The sequence below is a fragment of the Thermobia domestica genome, chromosome 6, assembly GCF_964235325.1.
Source record: "Thermobia domestica chromosome 6, izTheDome1.hap1.1, whole genome shotgun sequence".
In the NCBI taxonomy this organism is placed as follows: Eukaryota; Metazoa; Arthropoda; class Insecta; order Zygentoma; family Lepismatidae; genus Thermobia; species Thermobia domestica.
In genome coordinates this window covers 176,306,883-176,331,885 of record NC_137459.1, presented here as the reverse complement: position 1 = coordinate 176,331,885, position 25,003 = coordinate 176,306,883, and the positions used below count along the sequence as shown (strand labels likewise).

At 37.4% G+C, this 25,003-nt stretch overlaps 1 protein-coding gene across 1 annotated transcript in view; it reads left to right on the top strand.

Moving 5' to 3' along the window:
• Positions 1–25,003, top strand: part of LOC145687377 (cytosolic carboxypeptidase 6) — a 2,130,613-nt gene that overhangs the window by 1,547,877 nt on the left and 557,733 nt on the right. The window lies entirely within an intron of this gene.

The following is a 25,003-nucleotide window of genomic DNA, read 5'->3' as shown; positions in this document are numbered from 1 at the left end:
CCGCCGTGTGTAGAGGTACCACACACACGTCAAGATGCTGTGAATCTCATTCCGGATCCAATGGTACGTGCTAAGTCATCATTTGAGTTTGGAGCCGGCCAATGTCCTGCAGGGTTACCTCCCTTCCACGGAATTAGTACCGTTATCCAGGTATCTGGGATTGGACCTTTCCCGTTTCCGTTTGGTCCTCCTAGCAGGCAGGAATCCGACTCTCCCCTCCCGGCAGGGTCGTCCAAGCAATACGGGACTACCTCTCTTTTACGTGTTGAGGTACCACGTACACGCTGAGATACTTAGTATCTCTTCCCAGACCCAACAGCACGTGTAGGTCGCCATTTGGGAGAAGGGGCGTGGCTTCCAGACCCAATGGCACGCGTTTGTTTCCCATTTGGGAGTCAGCGGGAGGCCCATGGGAATCCCTCGTCCCCTGGCAGGGTTGGGGGGAGGAAGAATACTCGGGGAGTATTTTCCTCGGCGCAATGCATGCATTCCTTGTCAATTGTCTGCTGTGCGTAGGAGCTCGTCATCTGGATTCCTCCGAGTTAGAGTTCGTTGGTACACGATATTTACACGATAGGTCGCCGCATAGCGCTTCAGTTCGCCGGGTGTCCTTCAGCGGTATATGCAGTAACCTTGCTCGCTCAGCCGGTTGAACCTGCTAAACAAGCGCGCACTCGATAACAGTATGTTCTGGGGTACCTAGAGCATTCCCACAATCATACGGTGGCGCTCTAGTCAAGCCCAATAGATGAAGCTTGGCATTGTACTGATCGTGTCCTGTTACAAAGTGTACAAGGCATTTCCCTGGGCATAAGTGTCCCATTTGCAGCCTCTCACCTACATCCGGGAGCACGTCGTAAGTTATTCTTCCCTTTTCGGAAGCGTCCCAATCCTCCTGCCAGCCGCTCACTACCCAATCCCTTGTCTCTGCCTTTGTGAGGCAGAGCCGGCCGAGTAGATCCACTGTCTTTTCAGGAAGACCCTTACTGATCCAGTAGTTAGCAGCTCTTTCGAGTATCCTCAGATGCACAGGGACTATCCCCAGATTTGCACACAGTGTGTTTCCAGGGGTCGTCCTGTATGCTCCACTGAACCGCATAATAATCGAGCGTTGCACTCTGCTCACTTTTCGGATATTGTCATCGCGCACGACAAGCCGATGTGCCCACGTGCTACCACAATATGCCAACACTGAGGTCCACAAGCTGTCATTGTACACTTTGACGTGGCCGGGTTGGAGTTGGAACTTCTTTCCTCCTAGAGAGAGGATAGTCTCTGCTAAGTTACTTGCTCAGTTGCAGGAATACTCAATATGCTTCTGCATATTGAGTGATTCATCTAGAATCCCTCCGAGGTATTTTGTATGCCTAACCCTCTTGATGGTCTGCCTGCCGAGTTTAAGGATTGGGTCCCGGGGGAGCCTTTCCCATAACAGCATATAGACTGTCTTGTTGACTGAAACAGTCAACTTATTCCTACTGCACCAGGCATCGAGTCGCGCTAAAATAGCGTTCCCCTTTGCTTCTATTTCTCTGCGGGAGTCTCCTCCCGTGATTACGAGCAAGTCGTCCGCGAATGCCACAAGTGTCTCCGGCATTCCCAGTAACTCCATTAGGAGTGGTTCAGTCGCTAAATCCCAGAATGTTGGTCCGCACACAGATCCCTGGGGACAGTCCTTGGTGCAGATTTTGGAGATGCGAACATCTCCGGTCTGGAACCGTATGTTCCTGTTCCTGCAGTAATCTCGGAACATCTCATAGAAGTTTCTAGGGCATCGCATCTCCCTAAGGCGCCCGGAAAGGGTTGGCCACCAGAGATTATCGAAAGCCCCAGAAATATCAACGAAAATACCAATGGTATATTTCGTTGGAGACTCCTTGATCACCCTGAGTGCATGGTTAACTGCATCCTCAGTTGATTTCCGCGGACAGAAACCATACTGATTGGCAACCATTCCAGTTCTCTGGCGGAATACAGAGTCAACTTCCGTATAAGCAACTTTCCTTGCACTTTGCCCAACACATTCAATCAGGAAATTGGCCTGTACGATTTCGGATCTTGAGGATCCTTATCGTCGCCCTTGTTGAATACGACCATTTCTGCGTCTTTCCAGATAGCAGGCATTCTCCTTTGTTCCAGACATGCATTGTACAGGATTATCAGCGTTCCTGCAAGTTCATTAGAACATTGCTTAATGACTTAGGGCCTTATCCCGTCTGGACCTACTGCCCGACCGGACCGCAGCCCTGAGATTGCCCCCTTTATTTCTGCCCCCGAGAACATGGAAATGTCCTCTTCGGCGTCATAGTAGTTGGTGATTTCATCACGCATTCTTCTCTGGTCTGCATCGTTCTCCTCCGGATTATCATCCGGGAGAAGAACCTTGAGCAGGAGCTCACCAGTCTCCTGTCCTCTCTCCGTGAGAGGGTTAGCACTTTTTTGGAGGATTTGCATAGCCTCCGGCGCTCTAATCTTTTTACTGACAATTTTGTAAGGTACACTCCAGGGATCGGTTTCCAGATTGCTCTGGACGTAACTCTCCCATGAGGCAGCCCTAGCAACGTTGAGAGCCTTTTCGAAGGTCCTCTTCACCGCCCTATACTTTACTAGTCTGTCCCGTCGGACGTCCGGGTCTGGTGCAGACTGGTACAACCACCTTTCCCTTCTGCTCGTCGCTTGTAGCCTCGAAAGGCATTGCGTCCAATAGGGCATGGAAGCTACACCCAGCTGGCGAGGTGGCTGCTGGCTCCGTTTGATAGCATTCACAATGGCTTCTGTAGTCTGCGAACTGACAGTGCAGTTGACATAGTTGATACAAGTTGACAGAGATAAACTAACAGCCATCAGGAAGAAAATACAAAATAACCTGGAACAAGTATATAACAGACAAAAGCAGTTTTACGACAGACGCCATCGACAGACAACTTATAATCCAGGGGATCTTGTTTTAGTGTATTATCCCACAATAAAAATTGGTTTACCTGAACACATTACTATTCATTACCAAGGACCAGCACGAATCCTGGAGAAGCTTAATTCAAATTTATATCGAGTCGAGTTACCACCTAAATTCAAACACAGAATTCAGGAAATCGCGATGTACCGTTTAAAACCATTTTACGAGGACCAAACTGAGGGAACACAAAATTAGGAAGAGAGGCACAAATCCCAGAGGAAAAATTTAACAAAATTCTAAGTACATACCGGGAACAGAAGAGGGACTAAGAACTGAAGAATGGAAAAAAAAGATGCACTGGCATAACATCGTAATTCTTTATTTCAATTATAAAATTATCTCATTATCTTATTTAACTTCACTACATTAGTATTTCCATTCTTCTAGCAAAATGCAAGATCAACATTTTTTTCTCTTTCCCTTTTAGTTTCAAAAGTCATTCATCCTTGGAAGGTCGAGATACAATCCTTTCGTGTTTCTAGCATCGCTTCTTCTATACGAAATACATGAATGCTTAATACGTCATTTTTTTTCCTTATACAGGATGTTCATAGAACCAGGCTCCTGATACCATTGTACAGAGTGACCAGAAATAAACATTCTCTATTTATTTCTTTTTAGAAAGAAAATTTTTAAAATCCTTAACCAACAATTATACTTTTCTTAAATCTAATAATAATTTATTCGTGCCTCGTCTTTTCATTAGCTCCGTTACAAAACAAAAACTTAACCAATTGGCTAAACATATCTTCACCATTAGAAAGACTCAATTCACTGGCACCTACTACTACTACGAAAGTGAGACTCTACTGATATAAACACCGGATGTTACATAAACATAGAAACCAACAATTAGTGAACTAGTATATGTTTATTAATTACAGTGATGACACTCCTGCCCACTCTGAGGGAAATGATAGTGACTGCTTTGATCCTGCCTAGATGGGATGGAACTAGAGTGTTATTACTATATATATATATATATATATATATATATATATATATATATATATATATATATATATATGTATGTATGTATGTATGTATATCACAACAAGTTTTCTCATAGTTATTTTACAGTGTATTATAGTGTTTATAGTATGTTATATTGTCTATACAGTGTCTCCAAATGCATCAGTGTTGTGGTGCAAATAACTTTCATTAATAACAATTAAGTATTTTTCTCAAAAATAATCTTGCAAATTATTTTTTCCCAGTGTGGGGGCGTATAAGGATCCCCACATCATGACAAAAACACATGTCAACACAACACGTGCTATTGATTGTAAACAGTGTAGCATACGAGAAGCCGAAACGAAAGACACCGAGGAACGCCGAAAGAAGAAGGACCTCACTAAAGGACCCGAAGAGGACAGATAAAAGACCAACCACCGTGGGACCTGGTATCAGGCGACCAACTGATCGTAACCTATCCTAAACCCTGGAGGCTGCTATGAAACTAAGGGGTCATCCTAACCACAACTAATCACTGGAGGCTGCTATGAAGCTAAGGGGATCACTTTAAATACCATACCTCGTGAGGGTTGCTATGAGCGGAGGTTTCCTAGAACCGAATCCTTTAGGACTCCGGAGGCTGCTACGAAGCTAAGGGGTTACCCATACCGAACATTATAACCTGCACACCTTGGTCATTATAGAGATACTTTGTTGTTAGAACTTTTTATAATAAAATTGGTGAAGGGTTAAAATCTCGGTCCATTACTGATTCTACCTGTAAGTAATTACAAAATATAAAGATTAATAAACACTTAGTTATGAAATGTGAAAAAATTCGCCTGGGTGTTTTTTGAAAAGAGAAAGGACCAAAATCTTGCTCTTTGTGGAGTTATACAAGCCATATGCGTGATGTCGGGTTGCTATTATTAATGAAATATGTATTTACGAAATACTAACAAAAATGTCGTTAAAAAAGAAAAGAAAATTCCCGATAAAATGTATCCTTTTGCCGGAAAGTAATGCAATTGTCCTGAAAATAAATCACCGAAGTCTTTTTTCTCAAAAAAAGAAAAAGAAACAAAGAAAAGCATGGATTACCTTTTGTGGATTGTTTCAGGACAAATGAATTATGTTGTATAGTTAGACTATTAACGAAATGTTAAAAAAAAAAGTGGTACGTTGAAAACAACTCGGCGAGTTTGCTCCCCCAATTCACAAGGAAATTTTGGCTTTGTGCGATAAACTTCCTCCTTTCTCTACACGCAAAGTAAGAAGTCACATGGCGTTAGATCAGAACTCCTTGCTGGCCATTCAAGGGTGCCACGACCTCTCAACCACGGTCTTGGAAAATGGATGTCGAGCGACGTACAGGCCAGAATTCGCAGATATGCTCTGACTTCAATGTGCTTACAAAGTAGACAAAACGTAAAATTTTACAATAGTAAACACATAATGTTTTGGAGGGAACTCAGAAGCTCCATGATTACTCGCGTTCGGAATAACGCGTTTTCTGATGTATTTTAGCACAGTGAATTTTGCGGTCCGTAACATTTCATGCTTCCTTCTGAAGAACTTAGTGTTCACTGTTGTCAACCTTTATCTTTTGCCTACTTTGGAACCACCTTAAAATCAGAGCATAGGTAAGAATTATGTTGAAATCATGTCTGGAAATCATACCGTGTAGGGAATCCCTTTCTCACCTACTACATATTGATGAAATTTGAATTTTTGGATTACATGTGTATGACTGTCTTTACGCCGAAATGGACTGCCACTCCACGGGTTTCAAATTTGAAATAGGGCGTGTTGAAATCTCGTGGGTCTATATATCAAACAACAAGGTGTGCTCTTACACTGACGGATGCTAATTGAGATTATTCATGGATCAGTACTGGTGCTGTGTTGTTATCATTTCGTGTTTTTTTTTTTTTTTTTGTGTTGTATTTTTTATCGTCATTGTCTCTCATGTTTTACGATCGTAGAAAGGTAAAGACAGCAATTACAGTATGTCTTACAATCTATATATGTTCATGATGATCAACTCTAAAGTAATACTACATTTAGTAGCAATAATGCGTCTAGCTATGCATTGTATGCTACCTTTCATGAATCATTACTGTTCGAAAAGTCTTTTTTTTTTCTTATCCCGGGGCGATCACATTCAGATTTTAGGACGGAGGTTGTACCCACGATTTTTTTTAAAGGAGGGCATAACTTTCCATTGAAAATGGAAAATCAAACTTTAGTTCTGCAGTACCTTAACGATCCTCTTAAGAACGGAGAAAGTTTGGTAATTGAATAAATTTTAGTCTACAAAACTTGTTATACTGGTTTTGTCACAACCTAAGGGGTAAGAAATGGTACATTCGTGGGGATTGCGCCCAAGCACTTGGGTGGATTGCCATAACTATTTTTATCTATAAACGGAATTAAATCGCATCTTCTTTACCCATTTGAAATCTATATTTCAAGGCGAAAGATTAAAATTTCCTTCCTACAGTTATGAGAATGTGATCTCTTAGAGAAAGATGATTGGCCAATTCTTTTCCACGCAAAAAAGTACCTACATCTAGTTTATCTCTCCTTTCTCTCCCTCTATCTCTCTCTCACACATACATGGGTAAGACACACACTTATACGCCACACGAACCACAACATTCCAAAGAGGCCAGCGTTTTCAGAGCGGATATCTCGAGGTTTATATTTCCAATCATGGACGGATGATTGTTCACAATAGGTGGAGTGTTCGTTTTGTGTTATTACGATCGGCAGCTCCCTTTTAGCAAAGAAAATTGGTATGGAACTCAGGGTCGCCCCCAAGCTAGCCTCTTCTTCTTATTTTATTTTTTCGCATCCGTGCAGCCTTCATTGGGTTTGCTCTCATCCTTCGCATTCTATCTTCTTCCCATTCCATATTCCCTCCTGTGCACCCCTAACTCCTCCATGCCCCCCATTCGTTCTGGCTGTTCTCGCAGATCGCTGAGCTGCGGAGCAAAATTTCATTACTTAAAAGTTCTAAGGAATTCTCTCTTCTCTTTCTTTCTGAACTTCATTTAATTTTCGATATTAAATTTGTCATTGATTCGCCGTGCTAAATATTAATAAGTTCGTCCGTTGTTGATGTAATCGAGTGTGGCAAAAAAGCCTTTCACACCGTACAAATAAAGTTGTTCCCATTAATGGTTTTCGAATACTTCTCTTATATATATATATATATATATATATATATATATATATATATATATATATATATATATATATATATATATATATATATATATATATATATATATATATAAGCAAATGTGGTCTGTGCTTGAAGTGGGGTAAAAGTATAAGCTTTGTACTCTCTCACGAACTTGCATTACTTCTATGATTCCATTCCGATCAGAATATCCTTTTTATTTTTATGTTACTTTTCTTACTTCTCCCGCAGTCTTATTCTTTAGAAATTTCTTCGAATGGAATGCAAGAAGAGGTTTTTAATGTAGTGAAGCGGGAATTTCTCCATTAACATTCTTTTCACGAAGTCATAAATTTTAGGATATAATGTGCAAATATCATTGAATTTTACTGTTCTTTCGTTTTGTTGGATCTTGCAACATAACTTGTGCGTGAGATGAAGTCACTTCAATAAAGGAAAAAAAAAATACTTATTTACTTCCCTTAATGCCTATGTACACTCATGTCCAAAATTATTGGCGTATGTCTATAAATGTGTTGTTGAAGGAATATAATTTGATAACGAATTCGCCCGGTATTTCTTATAATGTTAGTATGTGTATAATCGGCGAAGATATGTATTTGGCAAATTTCATGTCAAAAGAGCAGTAAATAAGAACAATAAAACGAAAATTAACCTTTCTTGTCAATTTAGCAACATATTGTTATACTCATTCTAATTTTCGTATTTATAATTTCCTTCCTGTGAAATTTACCACAAATATACATTTCCCGATTATAAGTATATTATTAGTATTAAAAGTACCCTGCAAAATCATTATCAAATTATATTCTTACAAAAAGACTGTTATTGATATGTGACAATCATTTTGGACATGAGTGTACCTATTGATGTGCTAAGATCCCAGGTGGTGATCACAAATGTACAGAAAACTTACGAAGATGATATACTCATTACACTTCTGTGTTCCGCGCCATTTGATTCACGTAATACGATTGCGTTGTTGTGTAAAGAAACAAAAATACATGCATATTATTGCATTTCAAAGCAAAGGTTTAGGAATACTGGTAATGAGTATATTTGGCCACTGTAAAGTTATACAAAAGAAATAAAAGATGTTAAAATTCATTTTTAATGTTCTTTTTTCCCTCGGACTAATTAACTGCCAATGTGTATTGGTTATCACCTAGGGCCATCAGAAAAAAAAGTTTCACATTTTTGTTTTGGTAGCAAGCAGAGTTGGAAAAAAACTTTTAAAAAAGAACAAAACTTGTTTCTAAAACATGAAAAAATGTTCAAAATGTTTTAAACATGTTTTAAGAAACACACGAATAAAAGGCTTTAAACATTTGGAACAATTTAAAACATGATTTTAAACATATATTTCAAAATCATGTAGTAACTTATTTGTTAAGGTCTGTTTGCTCTTTTTTTATATTTTCATTTATTTTATCCTGGGTAAGACTACTTTGTGCTGGGTATAGAATATTTCAGTTTAGATTAGTAATCCTCAACTTGTTTCATATCACAACCGCCTTTTATTATTACAATTTCTTGTCAGTGATTCTCATAAGTACTCTCTTGGTTGTAATAAATGTTTTAGGTGCATTTAAAATCTACCTAAATGGGCCACAGTTTCCTACTATAGAGAGTTTACACAATCTATCAATATACATGTCAAACAAAAGTTCTCACCACCCTTGTGTGTTGAGAACAGGTTCAGAGAGTGATGTAATTTGGAAGTGGTCTGACGACACATCAAATGGTGCTACCAAGCATCATGGCGGCCGCCTTTGATTGGTATTCGAAATTGCAAATGCAAAGGGAGTCATGTTACTGTTTTAAGGTTAGAATTTTACCAGAAATACCCTAGTGTGCTGTTATTTTAGCCCTAATACAAGTCATTTCGGAGTTAATGGTTCTGTAAGTTTCCTAATTGTGCCTTTGGGGCTAAGCTCGCGTTTCGTGGAGGCGGGTGACATTTTAGTTGCAAAATTTGATTACTATTTCAGAACACTGATGCTAATAAAATTAATTTAAAATAATAAATTTTCGAAAAGTAATGCTTAAAGAACACTTTGTGTTGTGCTAACTTTAGCATATTTTCTGCAAGCCAATTTAATTGCTTGTTTGTTAAATCAGTAATTTATTGAAGAAAAAATATTTGGGGTGTTCAGATCAGAATGGATCCAAGTCCATTTTCGATAAAGTTTAGTTTTGCTCAGTAAATGAATTCTATTTCAAAACGTTACATCTTTGCAGTCAAGAATCCGAAATAAATGTAACTAAAACCACGTGAGAAGACGTGGGATAGTTTCATATGATAGCCGCTCGACAGGGATGACAGTGGGGAAGGAGGGCCGCCGGCCCCACCCCGCATCTGAATTTCAGATTTTGGGGGCAGTAAGGCAGTTTTAGAAATATTTTAATAAGCAAAGTCCAACAGAACACGATTGAGGTTCTTGCATCGAATAAATACGGAGGAAATACAGATGATCAAAACTGGAAAGTTGCATAGGCCCATTTTCCAGAACTTTTAACACGCTCGAAGCTCGCAGGTAGAGCCACATTTGGAATAATTGAGCCGAAAAATATGCAAGAGAGCAATATAAGAATATAGCTCCTTACGGCTGATTGAGATGGATTATAACTTATCAATATCCGTATTAACTAGGTGTAAGGACTTCAATTTTTCTTATGTTGGACTTTACTTAGCAAAAGGTTTCTAAATCTGCATTGCTGTTCCCAAGATCTCAAATTCAGGGTAGGGGGATGACCTCTAAAGGGACTCCTCTCTCTAGCGGCAATCATACAAAACGCTAGATCGCACCCTGTCACGTAGTTTCTTTTTATTTCTTACATTTTGGATTTGTGGTTGCGAAGATATGACTTTCTGTCAATGCATTCTTTTTAACGCGCCCTGCATTCATTCATCATTGACTATGGTATTCGGACCTAGACTTCTTAATCATTCCCAAGCTGCAACGTACGCAATACAATATTAATATCTTAAATTTATGAGCAAGGGGGGCCAAATTAGCTCTCCTGTTCCCCGTTTCATCAACGCCCTTTTTTAGCGGTTGTCCTATGAAAAGCTGGCTGATATATTTGGTGCAGTAAGCGTCTCTTGTCAAAATACTTCACAGATACTTGAAATTATCGACCTCTTCAAGTTCTTTCTGTTCTACTCTGATCCATAAGGGCGTGTTTCCACGGGATATTCTCATGACTTTCGACTTCTCGATGTTAATTTCCATTTCATACAGTTTGCCAGTGTCAACTATTTTGTCAATCAACTCCTGTAGTCCTTCTTCGTCTTTAGCTATTATAACCGTATCATCTGCATACGTGATCTTGTAAGTGATCTGCCCTCCAATCTTGATATTTCCAGTTCCTATTAATGCTTCCTTCATTAAACATTCACTGTAGATGTTGAATAATTCGGTCAACAAACTACATCCTTTTCTGACTCCTCGTCCAATCTCCATACTATTGGTTTCTCCTTCATTCAAGAGCATCTTCACTCGTTGTACAGGTCCTATGTACAGGTTTTGAATGAGTCGTCGATCTCTCAAGTTGGCTCCGATTTCTTTAAGTATTTTCAGCAGTTTCGTCCAATTGACTCGGTCGAAAGCTTTTCGCCAGTCGATGAAGCACAAACACAACTCTTGCTTTACATCAGGAATTCTTTGATATAATTCTCATCAATCCAATAGCATCTCGATGGTTTTTCCTTTCCGGAATCCAAATTGATCTTCTTCTAACATCTCATCTATCTTGCTTTTCAACCGGCTGTTCAGTATGCGTGCAATGATCTTTCTAGTGTGGAAAATCAGGCTAATGGGCCTGCGATCGCTGCACTTCTTTGCTTGCTTTTTCTTTAGCAACGCAATTATTGTAAAATCAAGAAAATCCTTTGGCCATTCTCCACTCAGGTAGATCTTGATAATAAGTGAAGTCAATACTTTCATTGCATTGTCTCCTAATTCCTTGAGCAAACCTACTGGTATGTCATCGTCTCCAATGGTCTTTTTCCTTCGCATGTCTTGCTTGTACTACTTCACTTTTCAATACACTGTGTCCTTTTAAATCATCGTCCACCTCTTCCTCTGCTTCGATCGCAATATCTTTGGGGCGGTTCTTCTGATCATGTAGATCTTTTATGTGGTCCTCCCAAATTCTAAGGATTCTTTGATGGTCAATGGTTACATTACCTTCTTGATCTTCGATGCCGAACGTTCGTATATTTTGTTAGCTCTCCCTCCTAATTCTTGTGCTTTCTCGTGCATCAGATTATATCTGCCACACCGCTGTAGTTCCATTATTTCTTCACATATCTGTTCCATTTACATTTCTTTGGCTTTGCCCGTTTCTCTTCTCAATACATTATTCAGGATTCTGTATTCATTGATGTCCGTGTTTTTGCCCTTCTGCGTTCCTCCATCTTCTTAAGCATTGCTTCAGTTATCCATGGTTTTCTTGGTGCTCTTTACATCCTACCAATGTTATTTTGGAGTGTGTCAAGTAGAATCTGTTTAACTTTTTCCCATCTATTCTCTATATTGTCAACCACATCGCCCATTGCACATATTTTTTCTTCCATCTCTTCTTTCACACCATCTTCGATATTTCTTAGTCGCTCTAAGTTTTTCGATTTCTCCTCCCATTTTGTGATCGACTTTAACCAGGTTTGCACTTCCACCACCAGTAGATTGTGATCCGAGTCAATGTCCACTGTGGCAATGTTTTTACGTCTCGTACACTATTCCTGAAACGTTGCTTCACAAGAATGTAATCGATTTGGTAGTGTTTTTTTATCTCCTGGACTCTTCCACGTGTACAGCTTTTTTTCGTTTCTTAAACGACGTGTTCATCACCATCAGATCATGTTGCCTACAGAAATCGATAAGCATTTGACTTCGGTATTTTCTTCTACCTAGTCCAAATGGTCCCACTACCTTATTCGCAGCTCCTTCTCCTATTACGCTGTTGAGGTCTCCCGAAACTATGGCGTTGACTTTACCTCTTCCTTCCTGATGCAATATGTCACTAATCTGATCATACATTACTTCTATTTCATTATCATCATGGTCGGTTGTTGACACATACACTTGTATTATCACAATATCCACTGGTTTTGCAGGTAGTTTTACGAACATCAAGCGGTCACTGCAGTATTCTACTTTGGTTACACTTCTTGCTACTTCGTTCTTCATTGCTATCGCGACACCATTCTTGGTCTTATCGCTATATTATGTAATTTCCCGATATTATCTCTTCTTTCCCTGGCCATCTCAATTCACTTAAGCCCACTTTGTCCATTTTACATTTGTCCATTTCCACTTTTAAATTTTCAAGTTTTCCCTCACGTCGCAGAGTTCGTACGTCTCAGCTTCCTATGCTGAAATGAAAGCTATTATTTCTCCTCCAATGATTCTTCCAGGAGTAGTCCCCACCCGGAGATCTGAACGGGGAACTATTTTACCTCCGGATTTTTTTGTATCTCAGGAAGAACCATCATATTTCTTTATTCTCCTCCTTCGTTCCTTCTGGGAAATAAATAATGTGGTAGTATTCCCATTTCCTTTCTACATCTCCATGCAGTTGACCATCTAGTGGCCCATCCTCCTTTTAGAACAATTTCCCCTCCTAAGGACAAGAGGGTGCCCTGACCTCCACCCGCTCATCCGCACTCCGAGAAGGCCGTTGGCTCTTGGTAGAAGCTGACTTGATCACTTGAAAATAATTATGAGCACGCCACAAATTTGGTCTATGAGATCGAGGAGGTAAAAAGAGCTGTGCATGATCTCATGGAGATTGATTAGCAGAAACTATATATGTATAAAAGGAGCAATCCAAAACTTCCCGGCATTCTGTTGTAACTACTTATTTTCACAACATGGATACACATTGACTTAATCGCTTCAAAATGAGTCATTCCACCTCAATTCGTCCACCCCCTCACAGTGACCATAATGGATCTTCATCAAAAGTTGTACAAATAAGCTGGGTACTATCACAAGAGGTAAAGTTCCAAGTTTGAAAGCATTTCTGTGAGTAAAACCAAAGTTATAATAAGATAAACACCAGAGTGCGTAGGCCCAATATTTGCCGAAATGAGCAATGTTGCGCGCAGCACGTTTTTTTAGAGTCTCACAACTTTCGCATTATGAATTGCATGAAAGTGAAATTTACATGAATTACAGAAGTGAACACAAAGTTTGTACTAACGCAGCATAATGATTTTCCAGCAACATTTCTTTCTTATTCATTTCAAAGCGAAATAAAAAAATAGTAAAATGCTACAAATTTCAGCTTTTTTTTAGGAAAAGAAGAGAATGGGTGGGGAGAGCCTCTACCAGTCCATGTATACACCATCTTTTCGACTTTCAAACAGGATAATAACGAAACTGTAAATCACTTACTTTTGTTGTAATTTAACAATGAAAATACGAAAAGAAGTAGAAACAACGAAAAATACACAAGTTGTTAACACTGTAGTACAATTCTGATAGCTCGTACAAACTTCTGTACTTGCATACATGAAGATCATATATTCTAATTGTGATATAAATTACATCTTGTTACTGCAAAGTATGTAAGAGTTATGAATCTGTAAAACGAAACTAATTGATTTAAATCTCGAACGGTAACATAATACACCAAGTCGTCGTGGCGCAATTGGGAGCGCCTTAAATTGGCATTCGGGAAGTCGCCGCGTGTTCGTGTCTTGAATGATTTCTGCCGACTGTCCTGAATGATGTTTCACAGGGTTTCCCTCAGCCCTACCAGACAAATACCGGGATGGTTTTTAGCATAGTGGTCCTGGCCGATACCACCCGAAATCCTTCCCTTTGGATACATATTTAGTGTAAAATGGCGTCAGAAATGTACCTGGTGTCTGTTAACAAATAAATAAATAAAAATAGTGAAATCGACAAAAGACGAATTGTATAAACAAAATTATGAATATTTGTAACGTACAGGGTGGGCCGAGAGTCAGGTACCAGTCCTGTAACAGAAAAGTTTTTGGGCTAGAGGTCTACTGATGAGTGGGGGTGGGGGACATAAAACACATGTGACCACCACGGCCGCCATCTTGAAATACGCCATTTTGAATATCGTCTTCTTAAGTTGGAAGGTAGGCATGCAGCACATGTTTTAAGACGGTTTTTGATCAGGAATGCAATGCTGCTGTCCTTTTTCTCATATCACTAATCGTTGATGAATTATGGGCTGTTTTATCGTTGCAGATTCCAGTGACTAGACGAGGTACTGGTGACCCAGGAACGTATTGAGATCATCCTGATGTGTGGAAATCGCAGCTTGCGTGAGGTGGCTGATGCATTTAATGTGCTACACCCAGAATGGAAGCCCATTTCCCACAATGATGTGGCCAAACTCAACAGCAGCTTTTGGGAGACGAGTTCTGTGGACGCAGACGTCGTGCAGGTCGTCCGAAGACGTCTACAAATGATAAAACCACAGTTGTTGTTGTCGTATCCTTCATTAAAAGCACCCAATATAGCACACGGTGTTAATCCCAGGAATATGGAGTTAGTCGAACGTCCATTCGGAGGATACTTTCCAGTAAAAGTGGCACCCATACAAGATCTCACCTCTTTACCAGCGTCTCACAGAGGAGGATTCAGACTGTCGGGTGCAGTTTGCAGGATGGGCAACAGCACAACTGGCAACTAATCAAGATTTCCTCTTGACCGTGCTGTTCTCCGAAAGGCGCCTTTTTATGTCAATTGTATAAGCCGTCAATATCCAGAATTTACAACATCTCGTGCAGCGGATTGAGGATACATGTGATTCTGTACATTCAGAGACATTGCTGGTTGTGCATGATAAATGGAAGAAGTGTGTGGCGCATACCACTGTTACACAGGGTGGTCATTTCGAGCATGTGTTGTGACGGTATAAATAGGAATAAAACAGGCCATAATTATCCAACAGCTAGAGACATGACAAAATGGACAGTAGAATTTCATTCCTGACCAAGAAACAGTCCTAAAACATGTGCCGCATGCCTACCTTCCAATTTAAAAAATAAAGTGATATTCAAAATGGCGTACTTCAAGATGGCGGAAGGTAGGTATGCAACTCATGTTTTTTGATGGCGTATGCCGTTGACGTAAAAAGGCGCCTCGTCGGAGAACAGCACGGTCAAAGAGAAGTCTGGGTTCGCTGCCAGTTATGCTGTTGTCTATTCTGCAAACTGCACCCGACAATCTGGATCCTCCTCTGTGAGATGCTGGTGAAGTTAATATTGTATAGGTGCCACTTGTTAGTGGAAAGTATTCCCCAAATGGATGTTCGACTAACTCTACATTCCTGGAATTAACGCCGTGTGCTACATTGGGGACTTTTACTGAAGGATCCGGGGACAGCAACTGTGGTTTCCTTACCTGTCTGTAGACGTTTTCGGGCGACCACCATGATATTTGTCGTCCACAGAACACTCCTTCCGGAATCTGCTGACGAGTTTGGGCCACTTTATTGTGGAATATGGCCTCCATTTCGGGGTATAGCGCATTAAACTCTACAGCCACCACTCGCGAGCTGCGATTTCCACACATCAGGATGATCTCGATACGTTCCTGGGTCTTCAGCATCATTGTCCAGTTACTGGAATCAGCAACGATATAATAGCCATAATTCATCAACGGTTAGCGATATAAGAAAATGGACAGCAGCATTGCATTCTTGATCAAAACAATCTTAAAACCTGTGTTGCATGGCTACCTTCATTTAAAAAAAATAAAATGATATTGAAAATGGTGTACTTCAATATGGCGGTCGTGCCGGTAACGTGTGTTTTGTGTCCCCCACCCCCACTCATCATCTATGACCAACGTGGACATCTAGCCCAGAAACGATTTTTGTTTCAGGAGTGCCACCTGACTTTTGGCCCACCCTGTAAGTTACAAATATTCACAGTTTTGTTTATACACTTCATCTTTTGTCGATTTCATTATTTTTATTTATTTTATTTATTTGTTTGTTAACAGACACCAGGTACATCTCAGACGCCATTTTACACTAAATATATAACAAAGGGAAGGATTTCGGATGGTATCGGCCAGAGCCAATATGCTAAGTACTATTCCGGCATTTGTCTGGTAGGGCTGACGAAAACCCTGTGAAACATCATTCAGGACAGTCGGCAGACATCATTCAGGACATGAACACGCGGCGAACTCCCGAATGCCAATTTAAGGCGCTTCCAATTGCGCCACGACGACTTAGTGTATTATGTTACCGTTCAAGATTTAAATCAATTAGTTTCGTTTTACAGATTCATAACTCTTACATACTTTGCAGTAACAAGATGTAATTTATATCACAATTAGAATATATGATCTTCATGTATGCAAGTACAGAAGTTTGTACGAGCTATCAGAATTTTACTACAGTGTTAACAACTTGTGTATTTTTCGTTGTTTCTACTTCTTTTCGTATTTTCATTGTTAAATTACAACAAAAGTAAGTGGTTTACAGTTTCGTTATTATCCTGTTTGAAAGTCGAAAAGATGGTGTGTCCAAGGACTGGTAGAAGTTCTCCCCACCCACTCTGTTCTTTTCATTTTTTTTAAAAAAAATGCTGAAATTTGTAATATTTTACTTTTTCGCGTTTTTTTTTATTTCGCTTTGAAATGAATATATCAGCCAAAATTGTTGTTGGAGAATCATTTTCCTGCTGTTAGCACAAACTTTGTGTCCAGTTATGTAAATCCTGTAAGTTTAACTTTGATGTCATTCATACTAAGAAAGTTTTGAGACTCTGAAAACGTGCTGCGCGCAACATTGCTCATTTCGGTAAATATTGGGCCTACGCACTGTGGTGTATATCTTTTTATAACTTTAGGTTTATTTACATAAATGTTTTTAAAACTGGTGTTTTATCTCTTGTGATAGTACCCAGCTTATGTGTACAACTTTTCATGAAAATTGATGATGGTCACCGGGAAGACCTTTGAAAATTGGTCGATCTGAGATGGAATGACCCAAATATGCACCTTGGGAACACAAGTACTTGTTGCACCGCACCTACCATTGCTGGAAACAATGCTGAAAGTCAGTTTTTGGTGTTTCTGAAGTTCAGCTGTCACGTTGATTTGGATGTCTTCTATGGTTGCATAACGGTTACTTTTGAGACGCTTTTTGATCTTATGGAAGAGCCAATCATCCAATGTTGCAAACCTGCTTCTAAGGCTGTCAAAGTTTCTGAAGCAGATTTTTCCAATTTGTACATGAACTTGATATTTCCGCTGTTGCTTGAAATTGCGCCAGCTGATCACCACATATACTCATTTGTACAAATGCATTATTCCTACACTGGCCTGCTAGGCCTGTTCATACTTGTCAAATTCATAATTAGGCAACCTAAGGACTGTACTGTGAAATATTTATTTTGGTTGCATCACAAATGCCAAAACTACAACATTGCCTGAACTTTTTTAGTGATCGTCGCATATATATATATATATATATATATATATATATATATATATATATATATATATATATATATATATATATATATATATATATATATATATATATATATATATATATATATATGTGTGTGTGTGTGTGTGTGTGTGTGTGTGTGTGTTTGACAATATTGCTTTCCGTTTCATAACATATTTCATCACAAAGTGTAAATATATTACATTACATATTACATATATATTACATAATATATATATTACATAATTGTATCACTGAATAATGATTGTCACAGGAACATGTTTTTTTTAAAAAGAAAAAAAAAAACAGTTTTGCTTGCCGGGCTTTTTTAAACTTTAATATACATTGGACACATTGCAATAATATCGAAAGAGTTCATTTGGAAATAAAAGTAGACTTTCATTATTCTCCACAAAGTGTATTATTATTATTTCAACCTTTATTAATATGTTCAAATTGTGTTGACCGATAAAACCATTGACCTTATGAATAGGACTAGCAAATGCACTTTTTTTAAGTTTCCGGCTCAATCTTTTGAAAAGTTACTTAGTTTTAATCACTTTTTTTTCAACTGTGCACCGTGCGATTCTATTATAAGTTTGTTTGAGAGACGCTGCCAAATTCGTTTTCTTCTGCCGTTTGATAGCGAAGTAAGCAACGCTTTTCTAAATATCACAGTTCCTTATTGATTAAATCAGTGATTCATTATGATGTTTTAAATTAATATATCTTAACGAGAGCAAAAGGGAACATTGCTCACTGTTATTTCAAAATTTTAGGTAGTATGATAAAGTAGTTTTATGTATTTATAACAATCAATGTTATCATTGTATATTATTATTATTATTATTATTATTATTATTATTATTATTATTATTATTATTATTATTATTATTATTATTATTATTATTATTATTATTATTATAAAATATCATTATAGAATTGAGGCTTTGGAGACACGTGTCTCAGTAATAGAGCGCTAACTTCTGGTGTATGGAGACCCTCGTTCGTTCCCCCTGAGCACAAAATTGGTTTTGTGGTGGATAAACACTCTGTAAGTGGGTTTTCTCGTCGTTATAATGTTTCTTCCTACTACTTTCCTCACTCCACCATTTTGATCATCATCATCATCAGTTCTCTTCACCTTCAACTATAATCGTGGGATATTGAACTAAAAAAAAAAAGCATTGAACATTTATATACACTTACCAGAAAATGTTGGCTTTGCTAGTACACAATTCCAGAATCGATTTGTTGTGATGTAAAGCACAGACAACGATGTTACAGCGATAAATCTGAATGAATAGCAATAAAAAAGGAATTTTGCATATATTCTGAACGTGGCATTATATGCAAATCAGTGGCAAAGTATATCAACTTAAGTATTTTACAATTTAAAAGTCTTTGAGTGGTCCCAACTACAAGAATAACTTTTAAACAAGAAGGTGGATGTTCATTAAAAAAAATCTTAGGACACGCTATTTTAATGTGCGTGGTTCTTGACTGTATTATAAGTGGGGGCATTAAACGCTCCCGGTGTTCACTCAGCATGATGAGACAATTGGGAGCTATTTTAATTAAGAAATGGCAAACCTTTACCCAAACAGTCAGAAACAATAACAACTGGAAGCCGATGCGCTGACTACCCATCACCCAGCTAAACGTGCACCATTATTTTCGTTATAGCCCCTCATGTGTTGGGAGTAGCATTTAATACTTACGTCTTATATGTTAGCTAATATCATCAATATTTCAATACCGTGTTACTAAAGTGAACAAAGAAGTGTGGATTATTATTTTATCTGCCTCTGCTGTAATTTGCCTCACATGGAAACTTGAAGCGCATCACATTTGTGCACAGAAATAATGACACATCTCACCTCTGTATTGTGTTGCAAATGCTCATAAAAAAAAATCTGGCCCGACCATATGGTATATGTATACACACACTCATACTTATAATATTGTTAGCTGAAATACTTGTTCATTGCACAGAAACAAATGGTTACGAAAAATGTTTGGTGGTCCCGTTGATAATCGATGGTACCATTCTACATCATCAAGAAATAAAAGTTATATATACGAGGTTAAGTGATAAAGAACCATTGATTCGAGCCACAAATTTCAATTGATCTGGTGCTTAAGATTATCTAGATACATAAATTATGTGTTGTTTTTTTCTTCTTTAACGATGTATGTACTTTCACCATATTATTTCCCTCCTATCATTCTTAGCATCTGATACCTCATTCTCATAGGGAGCATGGTATCTAAATGACGGAACGCTCAAATCAGATGTCAGAGACTCATTATCCGATGCCTGGTCATATGACCTTGCAGCGAACAACACTCTATCCGTGTCATATTTAGGTGTTCTTCCATTCATTTCTCTATCACCATTTACCGAATTTGTATTTCATGAAATGTCAGTTTTCTTTGCCCTTTTTAATATCCTACAGAGCACAAAATACATGACGTAAAGTTGAGGTAATGCGAGCAATTTGAATAATTCGAAGGTTTTGTCCATGTGCCGTGACAAAATAATAATAATAATAATAATAATAATAATAATAATAATAATAATAATAATAATAATAATAATAATAATAATTGTATATTATAGATATGTAAGATATTATAGATATATGCCACTTTTCGTCCTCATACAATCATTATTTTTTAGAACGTTAAAACGCGTATTTCTTTATTATTTGTTCTAGATAAGAGATTATATACTGAATTTCCCACCTCCAGCTCAAGCGTGGGACGTAAAACTCAAAATAAAACTCACCTCCAGCTTAAGCAAATCCTCACTCACATTGGATACTTTCTGACTAAAGAAAAGGAAATTTGGGTTATATACAAATGTTTTCATTTTTCTTCCTGTGAATGGAATTTAAAAAAACGCCGAAATACGTGTTCTAGTATTTTAATGAAGAATTTATGTACCAAGCTTAATCTCTATAACTTCAAGGATTTATGAGATACAAAATTGTTGTTTGAAAATTTAATCTCCGTTTTAGTCCCCTTCGGATATGATTGTAACAAAACTATTTATTATACCTTGCTTCCGTTACAAAAGGAGTATTTTGTATAAATTTTACACATCTGTGTTTAGCAATATGATGAGTAAATCACTTCCACTATAGTTTGTTTCTTCAGTCGAAGCGGAGTTCGTATGTAAAGGATATCGGGTGGCTAGTGCCATAAATAAGTCATCGTCTGCGGAAACTTGTGGAAAACACCCCCGATAACTAAATGGCCAACCAGAACCGTCATTTCAAACAATTAACAGCCCCTTATCAACTCCTGTGGAGTCTTAGTTGCTACAGTTACCAACACTGTCCTTGCAGTTACTAATTAGAATATTACTGTTTAACATAGTGGGTGTTAAGACATTGCAACCCCGCAAATGCGGTCGAAAGACGGATGGAGGGAGGAAGAGATGCTGTTGTAAAATTCAGCATGGGAACTTCAGAAGCACTAACCGAACTGCACCTCTATTGAATGAACACACTGTACTTTGTACAGTAGTGCAGACTTATGAGTTAACACAAATTAAAATGGTTGATTTGGAATTTCAAGAAAGAGTTATTTTGAAAACATGTCTACATGAATTTGAAACTTTAAATCCTTCTTACTTCATTTTTGAAACAGTATTTTATATGTTATTGATGCGGTAGGTATTAAGTTTTTTTTTCCTTTTCTTTCTTTCGAAGAAGCCACAACGATCGGCGATGGCCAATAGAAGAAGAAAAACCCTGGTCTTGAGAATAACAAAAGATGAAGAGAGGAAGAAATGTTGGAAGAAATACAATAAAAAGCAGTCTCAGTAATAGAGAAAAAGCAAAAAAAAAAAAAAACGTTCTGCTGTGGTTTTCTGAACAGATAGTATGGTCGTGTTCGACCTCCTCAGATTGACGCAATCTGTTCACGAGCGTCACTCGGAATCCTCTTCGCGTTCGCCACAATTCATAACAAATCAGAACAATTCGGCGAGAAGGAAAATGCCCCAAACGAGCCTTGTCTAACGTCAACTTTTACTGACGTTCTCTAACTCAATTTCAGATTCGACTTTCCGAATGACCATAGAATAAACGAATGGAGAGAGGAAGAAAATAGTGATCAAGCCTTCTTTATTAGTCTCATTCTCTTTTGTGGACAAAGAATCAAAATTCATGTGCTTTCTTTTCCAACAAAGAAACAGCGTTTCGATAGCCTGAAATGTTTATCGTATAAAAATGTTGATTCACACACACACACAAAAAAAAAGCGACGCAAGTTAGCAAATATATGTTCAAATACCACTAAGTATTGATTTACTTATGACTCACAAGAGGAATTGACTTGAAAATATGTATATGGGGTGGACCATTTATCTTGGTACTCTGTTTTAACTTTTAAATTAACAGATATAAAACGCTAGAATTTAGTGCCGACAGGACATTGTTTGACAAACACTCCAACACTACTACATTAAAAGTATTGCCAACCGGATATAAAGTTTCATTTTTTAAATAGCAGTACATGCAGTTATTACACATTTCAAATCTACATGCATAACAGAATCTTACAATAACACGTTTATTATGCATTGTAGCAAACTGCAATATCGCAAACATCGAAAAGAGAGAAATTTTGAAACTTTGGGGGTTCTGCAGCAGTAATTACTCAGGTGACTAAGACAGGGTAAAGCATATCCAAGGTAACGTACTGTCGAATATTATGGCCATTATATAACGTATTCGAACTAGTAGAAAGAAAGTTACAAGGAATTGATTTTCTCAAACGAATTTCTTTCGAAAAAGGGTTTAAATAAGTATCACATTCACATATTTAGATTTTTTTTTAAAAATAAATATGAATATTGTAATTCTGCTTATAGCAAGTTGTCATCATAAAGCATTCCGGACATATGAAAAAAAATAGTAAATTTGACATATTACTTAAAATAGTGTAAATTATTAAAACTTATGAGAACTTATTAAACACATTATAAATTTATTCGAAATCTACTTTCTCATCATCATAATATTAGGTAATATAGTAATTTCGATGTGTATTTCGCAGCCAGCCTCACTTACCGCTATAGTAGCCGCCAAAATTTGGATGTTTGTGATCCTGTAGCGCCCTTAGATTGCAATACGGAATGATAAATCTGATATTGTAAATTTTCATTGAACATGCATATTTGAAATATGCTATAACCTTAGGAAGTGATATTAAAAATGAGCAAAAATCTTTAAGTTTTACGTCCGTCGATTATGCCGGCTAGGCTAAAGGAGACGGCGATGATGTGAAATGAATAAAATGGTAAAATCAAGAAAGTGAGAGGAAACAGGGAAACCTCGAGAGACAACACGCACATGGTACTTGTCCATTACAAAGCTCATTTGGTGCGAGCTGAGATCGAAGTAGTGCTATTAAATATTAAACTTTATGTATCACAGAGTCTGTCAAACAATGTATCACTACCGACAGTTCCATGGTGCAAATTTTCACTGTTTCTCTTACGTTAGTTTAAAATTTAGAAGAAGGTATAAATGGTTCTATCTCTCTCAATATATACAGGGTGTTAATTAAATATACCGACCAATTTTAAGAGGTTATTCCTCACATAAACATAAGGAAAGTTCATATGGACCTATGGCGAAAAGTGCATAGTTTCGGAGCTATTGCTGTCCAAAATCACAAAAAAAGCCTAATTTCAAGAGGCTCTATTTCGAATTCGAGAGACTGTGGATGGTAGTCCTTATCAGCGTAAAGGAAGTCACGCATACGCAATCCAAAAGTTTATATTTCATTAATGTTCAGTGGGTGTACAGATTATTCTCTGCAGGATGAAATTCCCAGACATGCCATTAACCGAATTTTGAGATATGCTCTGATTTTATGATTGGTCCAAAGTAGGCAAAGTATATGCCTTGATAACAGTGGACACGGAATACTTTGAGGCGATGTCGAAAGTGTTAAGGATCGTCAGTATCACGTTCTCTCGTACTCGGGAAAACGCATGGTGCAATGTTTTCTTTCACGCTTATAAGTGAAGAAAACGTGAAATATACCGTGACGAAATACATATCATCACACGTTGTTCCGAACACAAATAAACATGAAGCTGCCGGCTTCTAAGACTTCTGACTTACCTCCAAAGCATTGGATGTTCTTCGTTGTTAGGGCTTACCTTTTGCCTACTTTGAACCCTTCTTGAATCAGGGTATATCTGAAAAATCTATTGAAAACATATCTGAGAATTACACCCTGTAGAGAATACCCTCTACACCTATTGACAATTGGTGAAATATACACTTTTGGATTGTGTATGCGTTCTTCCTTTACTCTGATAAGAACCACCATCCACAGTTTCTAGAATTCGAAATATGGCCTATTGAAATTTGGCCTTTTTCCATTTTGGACAACCCTAGCTCTGAAACTATGCACTTTTCGCTACAGGTTCATTGGAACTTTTTTTCTTATTTTGATGTGAGAAATCACCTCTTACAGTTTATCGGTATGGTTCATTAACGCCCTGTATACATAGCTTTCGTAAAATCAATACAAAGTAGTATAACTCCAAAATTCATATTTTCCAGGACAGAACTTTGAACTGCAATATCTCATGTAAATTAAATCAAGAGAATGTTCACTAACAATGTTCACTAACAATATTAGAATATAATGTCCACAAATATAGTTTTGCTTCCAACCTTAAAATATGCACGATTTTTTGTTCATGTGATATTGAAATTCAAAGTTCTTTCTTTTACAAAATAATAATAATAATAATAATAATAATAATAATAATAATAATAATAATAATAATAATAATAATAATAATAATAATAATAATAATAATAATTTTTAGGTAACACCACTTGAGATCCAAGCAATCCATGTATATTATTTCATTGAAACCTGCTTTGTAAATTCATGGATTAGAAGTGCGTGTATCTACTGGTATGGATAATTACCTTGTTAATACTTTCGGTGTAACTGTGAATGAAATTAACCTACCAAATATTGTCAAGGGGCTCTTAACAGAACCGGTGGCAGCAAATGTGCTAACAAATGAAATCATTTAAGATTGTGTTCCACATAGCTCTTCGATTATATGAAATAACAATCTATAATATCAAGGTACAAATTTAAAAAAAAAGAAAACTTTAAAATAATGTTTTTTATATTGTTTGTTTTTTTATAGTACGTTTCCCAGTTTCAGAATTAATAGCCATATTTCAACTTGAGTATGAGTTATACATGTGTAAATTTCTCTCTTCAGTGAATATTTATTAGTATGATGATGCTATTTTATAATAAGTATTTATGTATTAGTTACTTAACTTATGTAATAAAATGGATATATATATATATATATATATATATATATATATATATATATATATATATATATATAATGTACTGCAAGA